The sequence below is a fragment of the Schistocerca gregaria genome, chromosome 2, assembly GCF_023897955.1.
Source record: "Schistocerca gregaria isolate iqSchGreg1 chromosome 2, iqSchGreg1.2, whole genome shotgun sequence".
Classification (NCBI taxonomy): Eukaryota; Metazoa; Arthropoda; class Insecta; order Orthoptera; family Acrididae; genus Schistocerca; species Schistocerca gregaria.
The window spans coordinates 178685915-178711731 of NC_064921.1; the positions used below are offsets into that span (position 1 = coordinate 178685915).

The following is a 25817-nucleotide window of genomic DNA, read 5'->3' on the forward strand; positions in this document are numbered from 1 at the left end:
ATCCCGTTCCCGTTATGTTACAAAATACACTAGAGTAAAGAAAAAAGAAAGAAAAAAATTATGTTGGATCTAGGCATGTCGGGCCAAGTGTGCCGTATGGCTTGACGTCCCCGAAACTTTGTCTGTACGTGGAGTAGTTATTCGCTGAGCCGAAAAACGAGAATAAAATTAATGTATCACCTATAACGTTAGAAATGCTACCATCATTAACAGGCGTTTTCGTTAAGCAGCTGTGACCGTCAATGTATCCTACAAGTCGACATACAAGAACGATGCAGCAAGCCAAATGACCTCGCCGTTTGAGGAAACCCAGATGGACGGACGAGCCTCGGCGCGTCCGATTTTGGAACAGTCGGACTGGCCGAATCACACCAGTCCGTTGGCGTTTCTCCATATAGGGCGAATTACGTATTATTTGTATGTGTCGGCCTTCGATGTATCTCGCGCCTATGGAGGCGCCCAGAAATTAAAGCCTAGGTAGAAAATGAATAGCCTGTTTATTGAAAAATAAATAAATTGTCTCCTTTCTGGAGCTTGATTTACACCACAAAACTGGAAGTTCACTATTCGAGTCTCAATACAGAAACACACAATATATGCTTAACTGGCAGGAAGCTAAAGTAAATAACAAAAGTCCAATTTCTGGATTGGCTGGGAAATAAAAGTTCCATCACAACACACGTCGACGGCCCAAATACCAGTGTCCACAACTGTTCACGCTGCAGACGCCAAGTCGCGGCGTAGATCGAAGACGGCTGCTGGCTGCACTACGTAGTTGAAGGGTCCCGACAGGGAAGACGGGCGGCGATGATCCGGTTGCACGACGATTCTAAGCGAGTCTCGTGAGTTGAAAAACCACGAAAGCGGTCAGCGCTTGCCAGAGTGCTCGTAGGGAAGAACTGGTCTGGCACCTCCGGCCATCGGCCTAAATATGGTGAAGGCGCCACGATACGGCCGGACCTATTTGCGCACACGTGACTCCGCAGAAGCAAGTAGGTCTTAGAGGACGACGACTTCTTTTGGCGAATCTGCAGGCCAAGTGGGCGTTCGAATTTCTGTGCTGGTACCGAGGCCGGCGAGAAAGACAGACCGTTGGTTTACGACTCAGCACTTGATACTGCAGTTTTTATGACCGCCAGCAGCCGCTCCGGCGGGGAGCTAGTAACTATTTCGGACGAGTTTAATTATTTCTCACGGCGCGTTTAAATTAATGCAAATTCTCGATAGCACACGACATATTTGAGACCTTTAGTGGTTTCCTTTTCAAGTACATACTGATTTCCAGTGGGCCCTCCATGCAGCCAAGCGGTCGCGAAGTTCAGCGGACAAGGCCAAGCTGACTAGTGTGACGTCGGAAGCTCGCGGCTTGGCCCGTATTTCTCGCGGGTCCCGGCTGGTGCTTGCTGACGTCGCCCCTGCAGCGAGAAGTGTAGGCCACCCGTGATACCCTCTTGTTACGTTTCAGTCACTCTGCTGGAGTCTTAAGATCCATACTGTGTCCCTGGACGGCTGACCACTGTCGAAAGATGGTAAAGTGTTCACTAATGAAAGACTTTTGTCCGGCGCTTTTCCGGAGAAATTTCTGGATAAAGGTATTTTGCCTGCTACTGGTGGGCCGTCGTCATTGGGTAAATACTGAAAGAAAGGAGAATTATCAATGTTGTTGTGCCGCCGCGGAGCCGTGCGGTCTATGGCGCCTTGCCACGGTTAGTGCGGCTCCTCCCCGTCGGAGGTTCGAGTTATCCCTCGGGCATAGATGAGTGTTGTCCTTAGTAGTGTGTAAACCTAGGGACCGATGACCTTAGCAGTTTTGTCTCATAAGAACTTACCACTAATTTGTGCCGCCGCGGTTCTTTCGTGGTAGTTGTTTGTTCTTCGCTCACCGTGGTTGGGTTTTCACTTGCGTGACAGTCGTTCGACAGTGGTCTGCCACCCAAGGCCACTGTGTGAATCTTAAAGAAGATTCCAGCAGAGGCATCAGGAAGTCGAACGTTGTAGTCCGAAGAGAAATATGACGCGAACTAACGACTCAGACGAGAATACCATCAACGACAACGGCCACGTAAGTCTTAAGACTTACGTACATAGATTATCCGTGGTTTACCTAAATGCAAAAAGGAAGTAGAAGCTTTTGAAACGTAGTGCTACCGAAGAACGTTCAACTTTAGACGGGTTGTTCGAATAGCTCGTGAGGAATGAATCGAAACGGGGAAAAAGAAACTTGGGGCATACCGTGACTAAAAGAAGGGATAAATTTATAGAACACATCCTGAGGTATGAACGAACCTTTAATTTGGTAATGGAAGCAGGTGTGGGGGTAAAATTAGTAAAGGTGCACCAGAGCTTGAGTACAGAAACTAGGCTCAAACTATGTAGGTTGTAGTACTCTCTCTCTCTCTCTCTCTCTCTCTCTCTCTCTCTCTCTCTCTCTCTCTCTTTCTCTTTTTGTCTGACTTGTTTGATGCTGCCTGCCACGAATTCCTCTCTTGTGCTAACCTTCTCATCTCAGAGTAGCATCTGCAACCTACGACCTCAATTATTTGCTGGATGTATTCCAATCTCTGTCTTCCTTTACAGTTGTTGCCCTGTAATAGTAATGCAGAGATAAAGACGCTTGAACAGGGTGGGAGACGACGACGACAAGGGCAAGAACAGCATCCTAAATGCCTTGGGGGCGATATTGGGATAGCTAATTTGAACAAGCTGCTACCTATTTCTTCACCATTTACTTCCAATCCGCGCATAAGAACTGTTATTAAAGATCTCGTCGTTGATAAGACGCCACTCTCTATACTTATTCCTGCTTTCTTCAGAATATTCGAACTTCTGTACGTACGTGCACCAAAGCTGTGGAACACTGCCGATCCGGTAACAACAAAAAATATTTAAGAAGTTAGTAAATTTGAAATTATCCTTTCGTCGCTTCTTTGTAGCACAACTTCAGAATTATAAGTAAAAATTAAAAATTTGCGATTGTCCAACGCCATCAATTTGGTACCGATAGATCAGAAGAGATCTGAAATAGAGGAACATGAAATTGTGGACAGTGATGTTTCAAAAGAAGGTTTTAAATTCCTGTCTCCAGAGAAAACCAAATGAGAAAAGTGTAGCAAAGTTGTCAGAAGTTCTGAAATAACATCATTCTGAATGAAAAATATTGAAAAACGTAGAAATTTAGTCAGAATTAGCTATTCACGTGGTCAGTATGAGGCCTATTTCGAGAAAAAGAAGACAGGTACTTATTATTTAATTTAAATTGTTAGGATGTTTTATTCTTTTATTGATTGCAATTCTTTCATTATTTTGTCCTCCTCTCATATATTCGGTAAGTAGTGTTAATGTTTTTTTTGTTTTGTTTTAACATTCTGAATTACGTTACCATCACACTATCAAAGATGACATTTACTAGGTGTTTGTTCCTCTCCATGTGTGATATCTTTTGCAGTGTTGTTCACCATTATTGTACCTCTTTGACGACGCTAGTCAGGTTCTGTCTGGTGATGGCCGAAAACCGGAATACGAATTAGTCAATATTGTAGAACATTCATATTTTTATGCTTTTCATATGTGATCGATAAATCTTCTTTCAACTTGACAAAAAAAAATGAAAAATCTCTCCCTCCACTCCGTGGTATAAACGGCGGGAACCACACGTTTCTTTTTAAATTCCTATGTGTGTTTTTTAAGCTGCTATACACTTAGGAGTGTATACCACGATGGTGGAGCAGCTCACGGATTTGAAACTGTTAATTTGACTGTAGAATTCACATCATGCTGTCTGGTTTTAAGGCTATGTTTGTAACCACATTTTATCTCTGTAGGCGCAAATGATGTGGTGCGATCGATAGATCATAGATGCAGTAGTTGAATATGACACGGATAGAATATTGATTCTGGTAAAGGCTGTTGCAGACGTAAAGCAGTCAGTCTAAACAGGATTAAAACTATCGTTGCTGAAATGTGAGCGTGTCTGCACAGACAGCAAGACTTCTATAATTTCATTCTGCGCGCATGTCAGATTTGGTATGCAGTCTGGGGTAGACTACCAAAAGGTGCAGGTTTATTTCTTGTACTTCCATTCGAAGTGAAACTAGAAAGGTAATACATAGTCTTTTAATTTGAGTAGCAGTTGTAATCAGCTGCTTTACTGTGTTTTGTTAGAACATAATCGTCTGTGTCTGAGCCACTGTACGCCATTTCGGCCGATACTGCACGTTGAACAGTGCGCGTGAGGTCTGCGCGATTACGCTTTGTGATGGAACTCGAGCCACACTGAGTTTCATTCTGAAGTTACTTAATTGATGTTCCGCCGCTCATTAAGAGCAATGCTGGCGGCAACTAATGGAACGTGTAAAGCACTTCGTTAGCCTGTATCCTGATTAATGCTTTTGGGCGGAGAGGCGCGCGCTGTCAGTTGTTTGTGGGAGCATGGCGTCAGTATTTGACGACCGACAGGCGTATAAATTTTCGCTATGTTCATGAGTATACGTTGCCGGAGACGAGACTTGTGACGCGAGTCTCAGATTTTTCTTTCTTTCTTTTATTTTTTTTTTTTTTTATAGACGAGGACATTACGTCCTAGCGGGTTAAAGTATATTTACACACAAACAACGACCTAATTCGTTGTCGAAGTATGTTGCTATATGTTTGGCGACTGTTGACCGGGCTCTGAACTCAAGTAGTATTTGCGCCACGTGATGATTCCGATTAATTATTGTGTTGCCTTTAGATGATTGTCTATAATCCCGACCTTCTTCCAACTTTAGTCGAAATACCTGCTATTTATAGACAGGTGTCTGAAACGTAGGGATGAAAGTAACTTTCGTCCAATGACATAGCTCGATGAAACATTGAATGATCGGACGGAGTATAGTGAGAAGTTAACTGAAATAAAAGCGCTGTGAGACGAACAGAAATGACACTTTTAGTCAAAGATAATAGTTACTCTGATGTCATCACGATTCGTGATGGTCATCCGAACATTACAAAAGGGAGGACATGGTTGTCAGTAGGTTGTATCATCACCACGGACGACAATGCATGCTGTGCAACCTGCGATGGTGGTCACAAGCTTGCTAACGAGTTTTTGTTGTAGTGTGTTCCATTCGTCCACGTGCGCGGTTGACGACTTCTGGATGGTTGTTGGTGCATGTGGACGTCTTTCCAACGTACCCCACGCATGCTCGATGGGATTAAGTCAGGAGAAAAGGCACGTCCGTCCATTCGAAGAAAATCCTTCCGTTCCAAGAACTCCACCACCTGCGCCGTTCGATGCGATCGCACTTTACCATCCATAAAAATGAAATCAGCTCCGAATACACCCCTGAAAAGACGCACAAGGGGAAGCAGTACAGTGTCACACGTTGACCAGTGAATGTACAGTGCTAAAATACAGTACTACACCAAATAATGGGTCTATTTTCAAAACGTCGCATTTATTCAACTGCAAATCCAAAATGAACAAGCTTTATACCGATGAAAAGAGGTAGTTTCAAAGTTCTTTTCATAATGTTTGATATCAGTTTAATAAATGTTATAGTTTGTAATTAATTAGTTTAGTAATTATTTAGTAATTGGAAATGCGATAAATGTTATAAATGTTTAATGTGGCCATCGTTGTCTGCACGGCAAACTCGGCCCACACACGCGAAAGCGTATCTGCGGTTGCTGAGTGGACGGCAACAGCGATCCGATTCCGCAGATGGTTCAGACTGGTTGGTAAAGGCGGAACGTAAACAGTTTCCTTCACATAACCCCATAATAAATAGTCGTAGTGTGTGAGACGAGGAGATCTCGGTGGCCAGAAGTGCAGAGCCAGGTCCTCAAGTCCCCTGCGACCGATCCAGCGTTGAGGAAGGGTGTCATAAAAAAAAACGTCGTACATCACGGTGCCAATGGGGCTGAGCTCCATCCTGTTGGAAAATGAGGTCCTGGGAATCTTTTATAACTTGATGAAACAGCTATTGTTCCAACACGTCCACGTGATTACCGTTACAGTTCTTTCCTCAAAGAAAAACAGTCCATAACCTTTGTACAGGAAACAGCAAGAACAAGTTGATTTTCGGTGAGTCTCTTTCGTGTTGCAAGGTGACTGTGGATTTTCCAAATCCCAAAAGCGAACTTTGTGTCTGTCTGACTTTTCCATTAAGGTGGAACGTAGCTTTATTGCTAAAAATTATACGCTGTAGAAATGCATTATCCTCCATCTTTGCTAGCACATAACCACAAAACACTAGACGCTTCTCATTGTCTTTGCGCTGTTAGCGTGCACAATTTGTAATCGGTAGGGCTTTTACAACAAACACCGTCTCAAAACTTTCCATACAGTTTGTTGGGGTATTCAAAGTTCTCGACTGGCTCTATTGGTAAACTTACAGGGACTGCGCACAAAACTTTCTTGAACCCGATGGACATAATCCTCTGACAGACGCGATCGGCTTGTGCTTTTTCCTTTGCACACATTTCCAGTCGGTTTAAATTGCTCAAACCAACGGCTAATACTTTTGCGAGTTGGTCGTTGAATACTGAATTTTGTACGAAATGCCCGCTGCACTGCAATTTGCAACTCACTTTTCCCGAACTCAAGAAAACAGAAAACTTTGTGCTCCACAGTCGCCATCTCACTCACAACTGACAGTGAAACGGAATGTAGGCACTATTGCCACGCGAACTCTACCGGCCGCTTCTGAAACCGTCACCTCCCGCCCGCCGTCGCCGCCCGCCAAAAACTTTGAAACTTTCTCTTTTCATTTGTATAAAACTTCATTTTGGATTTGTACTTGAATACATACGAATTGTTGAAAATGGGTCCATCATTTAGAATAACCCTGTATTTGGAGATCAGTACGCCCATGCAACGTAAAGGTTCCCCACACCATAACACCTGAATCACCAAAACGATCTGGTTGTATCCTCGTATGACGAGAGGTGGAGACTTGTAATGCATTCAGGACCTTATTGTGCTTCAGGTATTTATTCCGATAAGGACAGCGATGTGTAATTAAGTAAGTCTTCACAATATTGTGGTAATTCTGCTCCTTCTATTATACCCTGAACTTCTCTTTTTTATGGACCAGGTGTGTTGGAGCACATTTGTATCATCAAAGTGGGTACCTCCATTGAACTTGTTTTCAATAATAATTATTGTAGCGAAACGTATGCTCAAAAACGTCGTGTGTATTGTACTGAACTGGGGACCTAGAAACGACGGAGTCGCTCCGTCCCCGCCGTAGCCCTCAGTAGTTCACAACCCCACAACAGGTTACAGCAGTCCACTCACCCCCACCGCCAACCCACACCGAACCCGCGGTTATTGTGCGGTTCGGCCCCCGGTGGACACCCCCTCCCGCGGAAACGTCTCACACCAGACGAGTGTAACCCCAGATGTTTGCTTGGTAGAGTGATTACGGTGTAGGCGTACGTGGAGACGTGTTTGCGCAGCAGTTGCCGACATAGTGTAACTGAGGCGGAATAGGGTGAACCAACCCGCATTCGCCGAGGTAGATGGAAAACCGCCTTAAAAATCATCCACAGTCTGGCCGGCGCACCAGACCTCGACACTTATCCGTTGGGCGGGTTCGTGCCAGGGACTGGCACGCCTTCCCGCCCGGGAAGTCTTACGTATACTACGGTCTCCAGAATGTTAGTTTCTATCGAACGTTCTTTACAGTTTTATGCTGTTACTGTGATATGGTTGGCAAACTTCTTTTTCTTGTAGAGTCATTTTGTTGCGCGAAAATATTTCGCGACTATTTCCAGTCAATTTCTTGTTGCCCGTCCTCATCTGCATATTCATCTGGCGCAGAAATACATGTAGAATCGCTTAACGTGTTTTTAATAACCACTGTGCCAAGTTCAAACCAACTTCACAAAACACAATATTTCATCCTCTATTAGTCCCGTTGGTGTACACGTTTTCACGCTCTACTTCTGTTCTAGCGCCTCTTCTGAATTTCTGTGATCTGTGTATGTATGTATGTATGTGTGTGTGTGTGGGGGGGGGGGGGGGGATGGGATGAACACGATGATCTCTTCACAATATACTTTCGCCCTCAAGCTGCTTAGTCTTGCAAAATGAGCTGAGTAGTTGCCTCCTACGTTGATAAAGCTCGGAGGTATCCGATTCGAATTTCCACCGCCGGTATTTCACAAAGAACAGATCGTAGATAAAGCTCATCATAACCACTCTGCGCCAATGGCCAGGTTTCAGTTCGAAATCGCTCCTCAGTATTTCGTCCTTTGGATGAGGATTTTAAACACGACAAATCGTATCTGAGATAAGATTGTCACAGGCATACTGTTATGTGGCAAATGCATCACACAAATATTACCCAATTTCAATATTACGTAGTGTTTGGAACGATTTTTCTTTTTAGTGGTTTTAAATTACGAATCCTACTAGTATTGTATGCTGTCCATTGAAGATGGCCCAGTTCTGAAATCATCTTGAGTTCCGCTAGATGGATGGAGAATAATACCTCCATATGAACAAAAATACGAACATTTACATATCTGGCAACCCTTCAATCAATCCAGTTTCCAATCTGGCAATGGGCCCCCGATTGCGGTTTGTCCGGTAAATGTTGGTTCCACGTTAGTCAACCAAGTTGACTGTTCCAGCTAGACATTATGCATTAAACTGCTGACCAATTCGGAAATACATAGATACTTTGTACATCTTAACTGTGCAAAAAAATTGAAGGGTCATTTTTTAAAACTCCCTCGTTTTCTCCAATCGCGACGCAGAATTTCGCTTGGCTTGAAGCAGCTTACAACCTTCCCCTGTAAGGTGCAAATGCGTGGCGCCCAGGGACGTCAGCCCCGGGCTGGAAGACGCTTCAGACAGCAAGGTATCAGCGTGTGAAAAAATAGACCTGACCACAGAAGTTAATGTAAGCCTGGCTAATGATGACATGTTGGCATCTAATTTCACCACAGTTTTGCCTAACACGTATCACACCATGAGAAAATCTTGACACCTCCCATGACCTACAGACCATGCCTTCTCTTGATACCTCGACGACGGCGGTGACACTCGCGGCGCACTTCGTTGAAATCATATGGTTCTCTTAGAGGTGGCCGAGGAAAACATTTCGGACACACCACTATTTAGAATCAACGCGAAAAGGTCTCAAGACGTGTTATAAAGGCGAGAATGAAACCACCCTCTTCACTGGCGTGTTCATTACCACATATTTATCGGTCGAAAACGACAGTTCGCTGGAACAGTACTACGTCCTTCACAACACTTGACACAGCTGACACCCCCCACCCACAGACAATTCAACGCCATTCTAAGGACATTGCGAGACTGCAACCTCATTGAACACGGTGTCACCGCAAAGAATGTAGTGTGAGCAAACGTTTTGCTCTGGTTTACAGAATGGAACCACTAGAGCCTGTTGAAAATCATTTAACGAAATCTGAACGAAATTCGAAGCAGGAAAGGGCGTTTATGCTTTTTCGTTCCTCCTTTTTTGTGCGGGTACGGAGGGGGTGCGACACTGACGTGTACGTCAATAAAACGGCACAGGATGCTCTCGAAGATTTAGACAACACCCTCTGTGCCACGCACACACCCTTTTTTCGGCACTTTACAAATTTTTCTATGCGGAGACGCGCAATCATCAATTCTTCAGCGCCGGCAGGATAGGCAATCCTTTAAACACCGCACAGCTGAGTTGTGTTTCGCCGCTGCATTAGGTGTCGAAAGGATTGTTATCTTCGTTGCTGGTGTCCAACAAAGGTGCGAAAGTGGAACCAAGAGTGTTACCAAGCTGGCAGAGGGACCTCCTCACGCGTGTGCCAGTGTCGACCCCCTTCCATGGGGAACAGGCCACGGAGGGCACGAAAAAGGAGGGATGAAAATATATAAACACTCTCTTTTGCTAAGGGTCACGTTCAGATTTCGCCGAACGGTTTTGAACTGTCCCTGATGGTTTCATCCTGTAAACCAGAGCAAAAATTGTAGTCAAGCTACTCTACGTTGAGATGAGTTCACATTCATGGGATTCTAGCCCCGCAGTGTACTTAGAGAAGCGTTAAATCTTCCAGCAGGGGGTGCCAGCAGTGTCAAGTGTCAAAATTTGTCAACAACATCGTCCTGTAGCACATCGCAACCCCGGACCTAAGGGTCGTGGGGAGGAGGGGGGGGGGGGGGGGGCAGACCGGTGTAACTGCGACTAGCGGCAAATACAGGGGGCGTCAAATTCATATTCTTGGAGGAAAAAACCTGCAACAATTTCTAAGTTGATTTCTGAACGAATCTTAAGTTGATTTTTGAATGTGTGGATAATGTACCTGACGTCTCTGCCAGGAGAATCCCCGTCGCGTCTAGAAATAAAAAACTTTCCCGCAGAGGAAAGGGGACGGGGCTGTACGTGCTGAGCCGAATAAACCCGAACGGGCAATCGCTGTTTATGTGGTTGGTTGGGTGTGGGAATGATCAGCGTTATCAGTACTAGCGAAAGCCATAGATTGAGACTGCCAGGGAGGAAATAAGCGATTAACAAGAATAACAGGTAAAAAGGATTACATATTATCTTCTCCGAATATCCCAGAAAATGAAATTTTGACAGAAAATTTTTGTCATATTGCGACACTACCAGTTTTACGCTATCCGGTTAGCAGCCGCTTTAAGTTCCATTCTCGGGCTACTATGGAAAACGCATTGTACGAACACGTAATAACGCGTTGTTGTTGTTGTTGTTGTTGTTGTTGTTGTGGTCTTCAGTCCTGAGACTGGTTTGATGCAGCTCTCCATGCTGCTCTATCCTGTGCAAGGTTCTTCATCTCCCAGTACTTATTGCAACCTACGTCCTTCTGAATCTGCTTAGTGTATTCAACTCTTGGTCTCCCTCTATGATTTTTACCCTCCACACTACCCTCCAGTGCTAAATTTGTGATCCCTTGCTGCCTCAGAACATGTCCTACCAACCGGTCCCTTCTTCTTGTCAAGTTGCGCCACAAACTCCTCTTCTCCCCAATTCTATTCAATACCTCCTCATTAGTTATGTGATATACCCATCTAATCTTCAGCATTCTTCTGTAGCACCACATTTCGAAAGCTTCTATTCTCTTATTGTCCAAACAATTTATCGTCCATGTTTCACTTCCATACATGGCTACACTCCATACAAATACTTTCAGAAACGACTTCCTGACCCCTAAATCTATACTCGATGTTAACAAATTTCTCTTCTTCAGAAGCGCTTTCCTTGCCATTGCCAGTCTACATTTCATATCCTCTCTACTTCGACCATCATCAGTTATTTTGCTCCCCAAATAGCAAAACTCCTTTACTACTTAAAGTGTCTCATTTCCTAATCTAATTCCCTCACCATCACCCGACTTAATTCGACTACATTCCATTATCCTCGTTTTGCTTTTGTTGATGTTCATCTTATATCCTCCTTTCAAGGCACTATCCATTCCGTTCAACTGCTCTTCCAAGTCCTTTGCTGTCTCTGTCAGAATTACAATGTCATCGGCGAACCACAAAGTTTTTATTTCTTCTCCATGGATTTTAATACCTACTCTGAATTTTTCGTTTGTTTCCTTTACTGCTTGCTCAATATACAGATCGAATAACATCGGGGATAGACTACAGCCCTGTCTCACTCCCTTCCCCACCACTGGTTCCCTTTCATGTCCCTCTACTCTTACAACTGCCATCTGGTTTCTGTACAAATTGTAAATAGCCTTTCGCTCCCTGTATTTTACCCCTGCCACCTTCAGAATTTGAAAAAGAGTATTCCAGTCAACATTGTCAAAAGCTTTCTCTAAGTCCACAAATGCTAGAAACGTAGGTTAATCTTTCTTCTAAGATAAGTTGTAAGGTCAGTATTGCCTCACGTGTACCAGTATTTCTACGGAATCCAAACTGATCTTCCCCAAGGTTGGCTTCTACTAGTTTTTCCATTCGTTTGTAAAGAATTCGCGTTAGTATTTTGCAGCTGTGGCTTACTAAACTGATTGTTCGGTTAATTTTCACATCTGTCAACACCTGCTTTCTTTCCCGAGGCCGTCAGTAGTTCTAATGGAATGTTGTCTACTCCCGGGGCCTTGTTTCGACTCAGGTCTTTCAGTGCTCTGTGAAACTCTTCACACAGTATTTTATCTCCCATTTCATCTTCATATACATTCTCTTCCATTTCCAGAATATTGTCCTTAAGTACGTCGCCGTTGTATAGACCCTCTATATACTCCTTCCACCTTTCTGATTTCCCTTCTTTGCTTAGAACTGGGTTTCCATCTGAGCTCTTGATATTCATACAAGTGGTTTTCTTTTATCCAAAGGTCTCTTTATTTTCCTGTAGGCAGCATCTATCTTACCCCTAGTGAGATAAGCCACTACATCCTTACATTTGTCCTCTAGCCATCCCTGCTTAGCCATTTTGCACTTTCTGTCGATCTCATTTTTGAGACGTTTGTATTCCTTTTTGCCTGCTTCATTTACTGCATTTTTATATTTTCTCCTTTCATCAATTAAATTCAATATTTCTTCTGTTACCCAAGGACTTTTACTAGCCCTTCCCACCTTTCTGCAGTTTCTTCAGTTTTAATCTGCAGTTCATAACCAATAGATTGTGGTCAGAGTCCACATCTGCCACTGCAAATGTCTTACAATTTAAAACCTGGTTCCTAAATCTCTTACTATTATATAATCTATCTGATACCTTATAGTATCTCCAGGATTCTTCCATGTATACCACCTTCTTTTATGATTCTTGAACCAAGTGTTAGCATGATTAAGTTATGCTCTGTGCAAAATTCTACCAGACGGCTTCCTCTTTCATTTCTTTCCCCCAATCCATATTCACCTACTATGTTTCCTTCTCTGCCTTTTCCTACTCTCGAATTCCAGTCACCCATGACTATTAAATTTTCGTCTCCCTTCACTACCTGAATAATTTCTTTTATCTCATCATACATTTCATAAATTTCATCATCATCTGCAGAGCTAGTTGGCATATGAACTTGTACTACTGTAGTAGGTGTGGGCTTCATGTCTATCTTGGCCACAATAATGCGTTCACTATGCTGTTTGTAGTAGCTTACCCGCACTCCTATTTTTTTACTTGTTATTAAACCTACTCCTGCATTACCCCTATTTGATTTTGTATTTATAACCCTGTATTCACCTGACCAAAAGTCTTGTTCCTCCTGCCACCGAACTTCACTAATTCCCACTATATCTAACTTTAACCTATCCATTTTCCTTTTTAAATATTCTAATCTACCTGCCCGGTTAAGGGATCCGACATTACACGCTCCGATCCGTAGAACGCCAGTTTTCTTTTTCCTGATAATGACGTCTTCCTGAGTAGTCCGCGCCCGGAGATCCGAATGGGGGACTATTTTCCATCCAGAATATTTTACCCAAGAGGACGCCATCATCATTTATCCGTACAGTAAAGCTTCATGCCCTCCGGAAAAATTACGGCCGTAGTTTCCCCTTGCTTTCAGCCGTTCGCAGTACCAGCACAGCAAGGCCGGTTTTGGTTAATCTTGCAAGGCCTGGTCAGTCAATCATCCAGACTGTTGCCCCTGCAACTACTTCTTCAGGAACCACACATTTGTCTGGCCTATCAACAGATACCCCTCCGTTGTGGTTGCAGCTACGGTACGGCCATCTGTATCGCTGAGGCTCGCAATCCTCCCCACCAACGGCAAGGTCCATGGTTCATGGGTGGAGGTAATAACGCGTAACCGGAGAATAAACGCGGGGTAACTGAACCTGTGATTCTGGCGGGGTTAGTATAGTTAAGTTTTTTCCCCCTGATATGTCTCTTTCTGTCGAAATGAAAACTAAACGTTCACTTTGTGATGGCAAACTTGGTTTCACTGCTCTGAAACTTATACTCCCTGGAATACTTAGTCTTTGACTTTGAATAATGGATACGGTGTCCCAGTTTCTGCTGTAATGCCGTAGGGCGGGTTGCCTGCACTGTCCTGAAGCGTGCTACAGGCAACCCTTGAACTGCGCAGGACGGTGGAAACTGTGGCACTGTTGGCATCTTTTAAAGTCTACGTATTTCAGAAAATGAGAGGTTCAGAACAGTGAAAACAGTCTGCCGTCACTAATTGTACCTCTAGTTTTCATTTCTGTTGAAAAAACATACATGTGCCATTTTAAAAAAGAGTAACATTGAGTGAAAGTGACGTTTGTTTACATTTATTGATTGTGCATTCCTCCCCATTCTGTGAGCCTCTGACACAGGTGCATCCCTGGCCAATTCTGTTTTTCACATTTTGCAATGAAGCCTAGTAAACATGGGTTCTAAAATGCATACCTTAAGAGACTGAGCACTTGTTCATCTTCTGTAATGTGAACTCATCTGTTCTACTGAACAAGTGCTCATAACTATTAAGCTATGCACTTTAGAGGCCCATGTTTACTGGACTTTTTGCTTTGAATAATCGTTCATGTTATATCCATGAATATTGACCATTGTAAGGGTGTTCGGAAATTCCCGATGCAAACTTCAAGGAGTTACAGAGGGGACTGAATACATAATATTTTGAGTAGGAACCCGTGTTCATAAATGTACCCTGTCCGTTCTACGATGGTTTCCATTCGTATGTTTAACTCATCCACTTATGCTTGATGAGTTGAATTTGGCGTGACGCAGTACAGTTATTAAGTAACAATTCGAGAGGAAACATAACGAAACATCTGTTTATCACTTAAGCACATTTGGCCGCATTAATACTTAAACAATACTGGTTTACATTACTCCAAAACAGAAAATAACCCAGCATAGCTACTGAACGCACAGAACAGTTGTGATGTATTACAACAGTGGCTCGATGTGGCGACCACTTACGTTGTTACAGACACTATCTACGAAGCACGTTCTGGAACCCGCTCTCCATTCCATCTGGTGCCTCTTCAGTTTCTTGTGCAGCAGACGGAATTCGTACCAGCAGACCTTCCTCTCTCACTACGGGGGTCTGATAAATTAAACTTTCCATAAGACGTTAAGTGACATCAGGCGTCTGTCTGAAGTAGTACATGCCATCCTGTCTGCCCTATTGCATACGATGCAAACAACTCTTAAGACTTTCCTCTTTCCCTCAGTAGACGTGGACGCCTTGCACGTCTAAATTGGAACCGTCTTAGAACGGAAACAATGCGTTTCTGGACATTTGTTCTAATTCGAAATACTATGTACTGACTCCCCTCTATAAGCTCTAGAAGTTTGTAGCGGAAATCTCCGAACACCATGTACATGTATATACTAAGAGTCGTCAGGCTTATTTCTGTGGTGTATCGGCGGGTATTTGCAATGTCGTATTTATAATCTGTAGCTCATCACGTCTTTCACGCAACGTCCAGTGTCGACAGACAGCGTCTGTTAGTTTCTCGTTACAAACAAAATGATTTTTAAACCACAGTTTTACGTGCTCACTCGATAGATCTGTCCGAAATGAATGTGATGCTTGCTTTATCGATACGTATTAACGGGTAAATCACGCACGATGAATAACCAATACTTTAGCAACGACTGTGCTGACTGTTTCTGCCATGCTGCAGCGCTGCTCAGTCACTATTGGAGTACTGGTTATTCATCGTGTTTGACTCTCGCTGTTGATACGTATAGATAAAGCAAATATCGCACTAATTTGGGATAGCTCTATCAAATAGGTACATAAGATTTAAGTTTGAAAATCATTTTGTTTCTAATTGTAAACAAACTGATCTCTGTCGACAACAATAGTTGTCCATGGAAGACATGATGACCGGTATTTCATTGGGCTGACTCCATCTGCACATTGCAAAAACGAAATTGCAAGTATTCGCCGAAATACCAGAAAAAATGCGCCTGTGACCCTTGACACACACACACACACACACACACACACACACACTCACACACACACACACACACACGCAAGCGCACGCGCAAGCAGGCAGATGCTTGCAGTTTCATTTTTACGGTGTGATAATCGTGCATTGTTTATTACATTTCTTAGTGAAGTCAGACAAATGTGCTGTTTCTTTAATTATGTGACGTAATTGTGTCTAGTGAAATGGCTTTAAGAGAAAACTAGTAGCAGTGGTAAAGATTATTGATAACACCTAATGGCGGTACGACATGGTTTTCCGTAGTAACTAAACAATACAAAGATCAAATCATCGACTTTTTGTCTGATGATGTCCGCGTTGAGACGAAATAGCCCGTGGCGTCGGAAGAACTAACGTGTGTCAGGGCCCGAGACGGAGAGTGGGCTACTGCGACGGTATCGTGCGTCGCATACAGGCGGGCGTTCGATCTGATTACTGGCGAGAACTGCCGGAGCGTGGACTGGCGGTGCGCGGTGCCACCGCCTCGCCGCGCATGCGCTCTGTGCGGGGGCAGCAGCAGGGTGCGCTGGCGTCGCGGCGCGGTCTGGGCGGCGTCAGTGTGCTTCTAGCGGGCCGCCCGCCTGTGTGTCCGCCCAGATCGTCCTACCCACTGACTGCCGCGCTCCGCCGACTCTGTGCTGTGCATGGGGGGTGCATGGCGGCCCGGGCATGGCGCAGCGGCAGCCGCTGAGGTAAGCCCTCGCAGCACCCACTGCTGGCAGCGCGGCGCCGACGCCGGCTGCACCTGCCGCCGGGACGGCATAGCACGGGGCAGTGCGGCATAGTGACGCTGTTCCGCACCAGGTCGTTGGGGGCCACCAGCACCACTCTGCGCTCCTATACTTACTGCATGGAGGACGTGCATCAGGTTCTCGTCGCATTAACGGACCTCAGCGTTTCGAAAAGATAATTATTTACGTTCTATTGAAACAAAAATTAGTGCTCCTTGCCTTATGCCATACAAATTCGCCGTTTGCGCAATGCGGACGTGGGCGTCTTTGTCAGGACGAACGCTTACGAAAGCTCCATTCAGTTGCTTACCAAATGCTTATGCTTCGAAGACAGACAAATTTATAACGAACATTGCTAGTTACTGGAGAGAGCGTCACATGGTGCCTTTTAAGCAGCAAGTGTAGATTCCCGAATAACATTTTCCTGCTGTAGGTAACGTCTTTTTCAAAATAACAGTTCAGCTTCTTTATAGCTTAGTTATGTCGGTCCTACCGGCTGATAGTTACTTCACAGGGAACTCAGCCTGACATTGTGTCACGCTATTCATTCCTTGATAGTTACCCACATTTAACCTTGAAACAGTTTATATTGCTTAGACACACCATGTTTGGATTCAGATACGACAGTTTCAAGTGTTTTATTAAATGAGTGTTTATCGGTTTCAGTCCAAGTCGCTTACGGTTATGACGACACTAGGGCATAGCACCGTTAAAAGGTGATTTGTTACGAGAAAGCTCCACACATCATGATAAGTATAGCATGCAGAATTACTGTAATACATATGCACTGAAGATGATGCGTGTCTAAGATGTATTATCTCTGTATGCGATTTAGTGGAGTTGAACTCTGTGGGACCGCTTTGTAACGTAATGTAGTTCAAACTATGATTCATTTTTAGACTAATTTTTAAATAATGTAATATGACAAAGTGATCAAATTGAGCCGGCGTGGCCAACCACCATACCTCGCGTAACTTACTATTTTTCAAAATATGGTTAACAACACTAGGTCTTCTGCAGTGCAAGATAAATGTATTAAGATTCAATGTTCCCTTTTATGCAAGCGCTGATGGGCATTTGTACGTTGTTCTCGCTTTTCTCTCAGGGTGCATCTTGGAATTAGTAATTTTCATATGAAAAACGATAATCATGTATTGACCTCAGGTCTGTAAAGTGGGATTAGTGCTTCTCCGAGTCGCTCAAGATGACACACAGCACCACACCAATCGTTCTCTTGTGGCGTTGCTTAGGTTTCTAGGGTTTTTTCTTGCTGTGGACCGTTGTGCGTCAAGAGCAATGAGTTGCGAAGTGACATAAGTCGTATAATGATTTTATTCCTCGACATTCTATAGAGAAAACCCAGGAGCACTCTTCTCGTTGTTCAAGAAGAAAGAAGTGAGAGTGATCCGGTACATGCCCCTTGTTCGCACCTGCTGTGAAGTTCCATCGAGCTAGCCGTTTGGATCGAAGACATGAAAGAATAAACACAACATTTTCCGCATGCAGGCACCTGAATTGTTATACATAGACTAGCTAAAAATCCTAACCAATGTAATAAGTATTTAACGTTGAGGGTGGTGACAGTGTATGAACTAGGGGAAAAAATTATATATTTTTACCAGGAATTTTAGTATCTCTGTCACACACACACACACACACACACACACACACACACACACACACACACAGAGAGAGAGAGAGAGAGAGAGAGAGAGAGAGAGAGAGAGAGAGAGAGAGAGAGAAAAGTTGAATAAGCGGCAGCGCACATTGGCGTCGTCGGATGCTTGCTCGCTATGCAGCGGTGTGCGCGAGGTATTTTTAAACCTGCGCTTTTGTAACGTCCGCGTACTTTCGCGATGAGCGGCGTCTTGCACTACGTTTAAGTCTCTCCGCTGCTACGGCTTCCACAGCCGTTTAGCGCTCACTTGGGCTTCACAGAGGGACCCTCGGCTCCATTCTTGTCGTTACAGCTTCACAGCAGTGACGCCGGGTGCGGAATATTGACTTTCTTGGCGTCAAGGGCGAAACAAATCCTGAGAATATGGGATATCATTGCTATGTGCAAGTAAGATTCTGCAGCGTCATGCTTGTTTCATTGCTACTCGAGGTGCAGTCGTTGTACTAAAGTCGATTTGCAGAGAGATTAAAGAAGAAATAGATATCAACGCCTAACGCGACCCGACGGTAATGTCGAGACTTCTGTTAATTACTCGTGTTAGTATTGGTGTTCAAAACTTCCGGTATTTATTTGGTATCCGTGTAGTTGGTATTATAATATAGTTTGCCAGATGATCACAGAAAGAATCTTCAGTGATAACCTTTCAGTGAAAATGAAGAATTCAGTGAAAGAAGGCGAGTTACGTAATTGGGCCACGTATAATAAATTTCCTACTACCAGTGCTGGCAAACCATGCAGTGTTGTTGTTGTTGTTGCAGTTGCAATACTGTGATACGGCTGAATGCGTAGAATTGTAAAGCGGTTTGCAAGCAGGATGTGTCCTGCGTAAGCAATGGCTGAAGTATTATGAGCAGTCTTAGACATTTTAGTAAATAACAGCCTCACAAACATATAAGCAGACTTAATTTCATGTATGTTGATAGCGTTTTTTTAGATCGTTGGTGTGATTTAATTTCGTTTCAGAAATTCGATTCACTATATAGACGATTATATCGCCATTCTTAGTTCGTCGGCGTTACACAAAACGGAGCCAGTTTTTCTCGTTCCTACGGGCGTTGTGGTAATGGATTTTCTGACCGCTGATCCTTATTTAGACAAGGTATGTAATAAACGCTCATGCTAAATCTCCTGGTGCGACATAAACGCTTAGAATACACATTCCTGTCGACGTGGCTTCTGATTTCTTTGCCATCGGTATGCGTTTCGTGATGTGTAACGGAAGCAAATGCGTAAACAGTGTTTCTACCCCAGGATGTGTCTCATTTTCAGGTCGTTACATTGTAGAAGAGTTGATTGGCTGATGAGGGCTATTGCGCTTGTCTCGTTTTCCACCTTGACAACTGTATTCCGTTCCGATAGGTATTGCATTAGCTCTCCGATTAAGTGACTATATATTAATACAAGGCAGCTGTAGTAGCTTGGAGCAGAGAACACCAGTCGCGGGAATGGAGCAAGATCGTTCATGACAACGCTCCGAATTGTTTTCATGGAAATGTTTCCAGCTGAGGTTATTAGCAGACATTCTTGCTCCGGAAACGAGTATTGTGGAAAAGTTTTCTACTTTAGAAGAAGTGTATGTCGATTTACGTGGCGCGTTCGTGCCAAACCCTTAACGTATCCAAGTAGGGCAGCTTGAAGACGATTGACAGAAGTGATCCTACGATATTAACGTCAATTTTATGAAGTAGTTTGTGGTTGTCTCCACCACTGCGTGCTTGCGTGGCTTTGTGATACGTTAATGTAAACGGTACTGAGACATTTACCGTGGCTTTCTTATTCATAGATGTATTGTTACTAAACACGCTGTCTGGAAACAACATGTAATGTTTTTTCTAATATGTAACATAGAAAGAAATACAAACCGTAAGTAAAGTAAAGTCTTCCGTTATCGATCCTACATGACACACAGAAAGTATACATACACTGAGAAAAAGTCTAGGTCTTGGGTTGACGTGTGCACATTTACGAAGAACAATTTTCTGGTTTCGAGGCTAATGCGCGACCCAATTATTGAGGTACAATAAGTGAATGGAGAGAATTGGACACTAAGACCTAAAATTTGTTAAGGTTGACTTTAAAAACTTAACATATTATATATTACAGTGTCACAGACAGTAATGTGCATTAAATATCACAAAGACCTGTCGTGCTCTGCAGAATTGTTGACAAACTAGTATTGGAGGCAATTTTGAAATCCCAAACATACCTTAAATTTTGGTGGAAGGGCACAAAGCCATAAAACAGTAGACTTCCGTCATTAATTCCACGACTTTGTTTCTCTGTGTGCCATGGATTGGCGTACCACTTCTCAAAGTAAATTTGAAGCTAAGTGGAATGTCGCCTGACGAGAGATTCTAAGATACCCCATAGTTTCTGAGCACTAGTTAAAAAGAGCGTGGGAATATCTTGGAGCTGCGAGGATTACGAGGCAGTCTCTTGTGCATCGTTGTACAGTTAGTAAACATTACGTTGCGTAAATAATGTGGTCTTAGCTATTTAGCTGTTTCCTATCAACGGAGTTCTTTGGTACTCCACAAGGAATAGACAGCTGTATATTTAACAAAACATGTTCTTTGTTTCCGCTTTTTTTTTTTTCGCTTGTCATATCACGTGCAGAATTTGGTATGACTTACCCGTCCTGATGTGTGTATTTGCCCCAAAACAAAAATATTTTTTGTCGTAGCATTCCTTGTAAGTATGAAAATACTTTCGCTCACGTTCGACCTACACTGTCCTTATAAAGCGTTTGAAGGGAAAATAAAGCTCGGCTTCATGACACGGCGCATGTTTAATACTTCGTAATTTGTCAGTTGTGATTCAAAACTGGACGTCTCCCTCTGTGTATCTCTTGGGACTATTGCCAGATATGAAGTACAACGTTCTTGCAAAAAGTTCAGAGACTGATTTTATTCCTACGGTGGCAGCTTGGATGAACAACTGTAAACAATAGATGTGCATTCGATGAGTTAGTTGTGTGCGAGCAGTGTTAAGTAGCAGACGTGCGACCTTAATGTATCGACGTTGTTTGTCACAAGTCGCAATGAAGCAACGAACGGAGGAAGCCTAATTGAAGTGCTCGAGACGTTCTCCAAAATGGTTTGAAGAAGAGGAAAATGTGTGTAATGTTTCTCCCACATACCTCGCCTCCCGAACAAAAACGACATAAGGACGCCTGCAGTGGCTGGATTGTAATGCAAAGCGTTCTCTGAAGAAAAAAAAAAAATCGTCACGTGTAACAAGGCGTGGTGTTATCAGTGTGAATGCTCGAGGGTGCAGAAATTCACAGGAACGACAACGCTTTGCGACTTACAGACATGCGAGCCGGTGTGTCGCGCGAGCTGAACATCATCCCAAAGCAGGACTTTCCTGACAGTTTGATGGTTGTACGAAGGTTCTGTGTGTTCTACTCAAGTTGGAGGAAACTTCGTAGACCACCTGAAGCATTCAAACTACCGTCTTAACTTTTCCCTAGTTCTTATTAACCCAGTCTCCAAATATTTTGGACTGTCAGGTTAAGTTTCTGAATGTTTCTTGCTCTGACTGTAGATCAGACATGAGGGTACGGATGTTTTCCTTGTGGAGTTGATGACGTGTTGTTTTTCAAGTCATTAACAGATATTCAGTTATGAACTTTTTGTTGCTATGAGAGCATAAGAAAATAACCAACGCATCAATGGAAACGGCATTCGTACAAAGTTTAGTAAGTACGTGAACTACTCAAGGCTCTCTGGTCATGGCTTTGATATTTTGAAAGATGTAGAATAAATGAGGGACTGACAGTAATGTCAAAGTAATGCGCATGCGGAAAATCGGCAATGAAGAGAGATATTAATGTGATGGATTCAGATTATTTCTTGATAGCATTGAGAGGAAGAATAATCTGCAAAGTTTCTGTAATGTTTGCTTCAGTGATGTGATGATTGCTAGTTAGTTGAGTTGCAGGTTGTTTAGTCAGTCGTATGCTTCTTTAGATAGAAAAGAATAATATATATATATATATATGGTAAACTGCTGGTGTGTAAATATTTCTCGACGGTATTGTGCTGGTGATGTACATTGAGTGTTGCAGTGGTAGAGCATGTTTCTCGTTTCATAGCAGTTTTCTACGCTATTAAATTAACGTTTTAGTTTGTATTGTGATTTTAACATTTTTATACACAAGACTTTGTATTCGTGCATAACATCTGATTGTGTATGCTATCCTTGTAGAAGATTAGCAGAATGTGTTCGCACGAAACATCAAAATATAAACATAACATGGCCGCCTTGTAAATAGTAGTCGCTCTATAAATGTTTTTGCATCCTAAGACGTTCCATTTGTGTGAAGTACGATATTGTCGTAGTATTTAAGGTGATTTGCCTATTGTACTTACGTACAAATACATAAGTGGTATGTTTAAGAAAAGGATCGTTAATGACAAATTAGTAATATTTTAACAAAATAACAGCTTATGAAGGAGGATAGGTGTTTCGTTGTTCTGGTATAAATCTATTTTTCCAAACGTTTATCAGTGCTTTCTACTTACAAATTAGTGGTTTACAGGGGATGAATCATGTATGTCTATTGATCTGACTCATACAGCGTATATAGAAATGTTGCCGTGCTGGATAATTGGTTTGCTGTCAGTGGGTGAAATCGAGTGTCTGTTAGGAAGTAACTAGTCTGTCTGTAAACTGAAGAGCGTGCAGCGCTGTTAGTGTGGGAAATGACGTTTACTAGAAGATCGCTACAAATACTGTACAGGATCATCAAGTTTCCCGTATAGCACTACAAAGGCGCGTATAGAAGTTTAAGTACGTACTGCTGACGTGAGTACCTTGCGCTGGTCCTCTTAATTGGGAATTCCTGTATTCAGCATAGTGTTAACGCATTTAGTAAAAAATCAACACTTTAGGGCGAATCATGTTAGTGTAAACAGTGCGCGGGTGCACTTTGTGCCTCAGTTGGGTAGGGAACGTGGGGACTCGCCTACTTGTTCTTCGGTTTGCAGACTTACAATAGTAGGAAAATTAGTGAGAATAAAAGTACGACTTAAGCTCGGATGTGTGGTTAGTCAGAACCCCAGACACGAGCGATCGTACGCGATCTGTCTGCAAATTAGACGTTTGTGGGCAAATCACTGATCGTTCGTAACTCCCAGTAAGTTAAACCGCACGTGGTGTGTGGCAGAATGACTGCTTGGGTGCAATTCTTTTAACTAGTTACTAAGCGTGGTTGTGTACTTCTTTTTCGTTATAGCCACGTGAAGTAGGGACCATACGTAAAAGTATGTAGTTATTCGGGGAGCACAAACAAGTCTGAAAAGTGGAGATGACGACCTAGTTGGGCCCGCACGCGCACATGTTTGTGTTTTTCACATTTACTCCTAAACCACTGGAAAGATTTCAGACAAACTTACTGTCAGATAGCAATCCGTGTCAGGCAAGAACTATCTCTCATAGTTCAGGAGGTATGATGTCATAAGCATTGTAATGCGTGAAAAAATGCCCCATCGTGCATGAATTTTAATATATTGATTCCTTATTACCAAGATACTCCTACAGGCGAGTCAGCTTAAGTAAATTCCTGTCATCTGGCAGCGCTTTTGACTGCTTTCAACTGCTAACCGCAAACAGATGTAGGTGAAAACAGTATCCGCCTGCAGAGCTGTGAACAGGCGTTGCCTTAGCTAGACATGTACAAAATCACGTTGTAGGCACACGAAGCAGCTGCGCCCAGCATACAGAACCTGTTCGCGATATTACCCTACACGTACTCTCGTTTTTTGTTGTTTTTATTTTGTAGTTTCTAATAGAAAATTGGCATAATGAATATCCAGGCAGTGCCGGGTTTATCAGCTAGCAAAAAAATAAAAACACTGATACTCTTATATTTTGCAGCGAGAAAAAATTTGAATCTTGTTTTATAGACGTAGAAATTAATTGAAACTTCATAGTAATAGTCACAGCTCCAGCTGACTATTTTGTTATTGACACACCAAGGGACTCCATTAAAGTTTTCGTCTCTGAAGTAAATGATGCAATGTTCAATGTGAATGTGAGAGTATACGTATTGTACAGCTATGCGTAATTCCTTTGTCATCTCGTTTAATGTGAATCTCCCTTGCAGAATTTACAACCAGAATTATCAATAGCATATAACATTTTTGTAGATGCATCGAGAGTGCAAAGCCATTACATAACATGTAGTGAAACTGAAAATACAGACTGAATAGAAGCGCACAACACATTTGGCGTTAATGAAACATACCGTGTACTCTGTCAATTCCGTAACATTCCCCAAGAAAAGCGGACCGGAACAAATTCCATGATCGTCAGCTCCCGTTTGCTTTTGGGTTTTTTCTTTTTTTATACTAGTATTAATCTGTTTACACTTATCAACTATCACCTTAGGTAAACACATTTCATTTTCCGTAGTTGAACTTTATAACGCTGTGCCGTTCGGAATGCAGTTAGAAATTGCTCGGTAAATGGTTTGTGGCATTGTCGAAGCAAGCGATATCGCTGCCTTGTTGCGAGAGATCCCTCTTCCAGTGTTTGGGCCACTTGACACTAGAATAGCTGGAAGGATCATTTGGCTCCTAATGCTATTTTCATTAAAAATCCATTACACTGTTTAAGTAAGACCGATATTTTCCCCTTTATTTGTATGTTGTGTATAAGTTTCAATCATAGCACTATCCCGACGTTTTAGAGCATAAATTGCTGTTTTGGGTACAAAACAAAGCTTATCTACCCAGACATTTCTATAGTTCCTGAAAAATCGTAAATTGTTTCATTTGTTTGTTTGAGAACATTGAAACCTCATTTAAAGCAGGTTATTGGTACTTTTCGTACTAGTTTTTCGCAAATGTATTTTTTGCATTTTGCAAATTGTCGTACGTCTTGTTTTCTTTGCACGTTCCGATTGACACCTTTTTTATTCGTCCGAACCTACAGCCGCTTATTCGTTCGATTGGTTTTTTGTCCCTATACAACTCTTTGTTGTTTCCGATTCGTGAGCTGTAGAGTGGGTGCCTTCTTATTTAGGTTGTTTTTGATTATTTTATTGTAGATGATCCTTATATAAACTGCTGTCATCTCTACGATATTGTAAAAGAACTTCATCGTCTATTTCATCCAATCATTTGATCAACGACGTCCACACCAAACTTCGTGGCATTATAGAAGATACAGAGATTGATTCCATCTTTCCTTCTTTGCTTTATGCAATATCAGGATATACTGTGCAAAGAGTAATTTTGTTATTTTTATGTCATTATTTACTTATTTAACCACATCTGATACGGGCTTTCATTCCCTTTCTTATAACGGGCCATGGCATCACAGATACAGTACCTTTTTTACACCATAGTTACCTAAGAAATAACAGTTGTAATGTGCAAGAAGTATTAAAGTGATTTGAGTGTCTATAGGGACAATGTAAGTAATACTGACTATAAACTAACAAAGTTAATACTGACAGTACTTCTGGTGGTAGTATTAGTGGTGGTGGTGGTGGTGGTGGTGGTGGTGGTGGTGGTGATAACAATAATATTCTTAATCATCCCATGATACA

The 25817-nt window shown here is 42.7% G+C and overlaps 1 protein-coding gene across 23 annotated transcripts in view; it reads left to right on the forward strand.

The window, feature by feature from the left end:
* LOC126336637 (stress-activated protein kinase JNK) overlaps nt 1-25817 on the forward strand; it is an 886954-nt gene that overhangs the window by 345141 nt on the left and 515996 nt on the right. For 3 of the 23 annotated variants that reach the window (XM_050000540.1, XM_050000536.1, XM_050000543.1), the window contains exon 1: nt 16412-16542. The exons of 17 other annotated variants lie outside the window; for them this stretch is intronic. The gene's annotated coding sequence lies outside the window, so the exon portion shown is untranslated. Of the gene's footprint in view, nt 1-16290; nt 16543-25817 lie in introns of those variants that run through there. 3 more of the 23 variants (XM_050000544.1, XM_050000547.1, XM_050000549.1) reach the window with 3 other exon arrangements.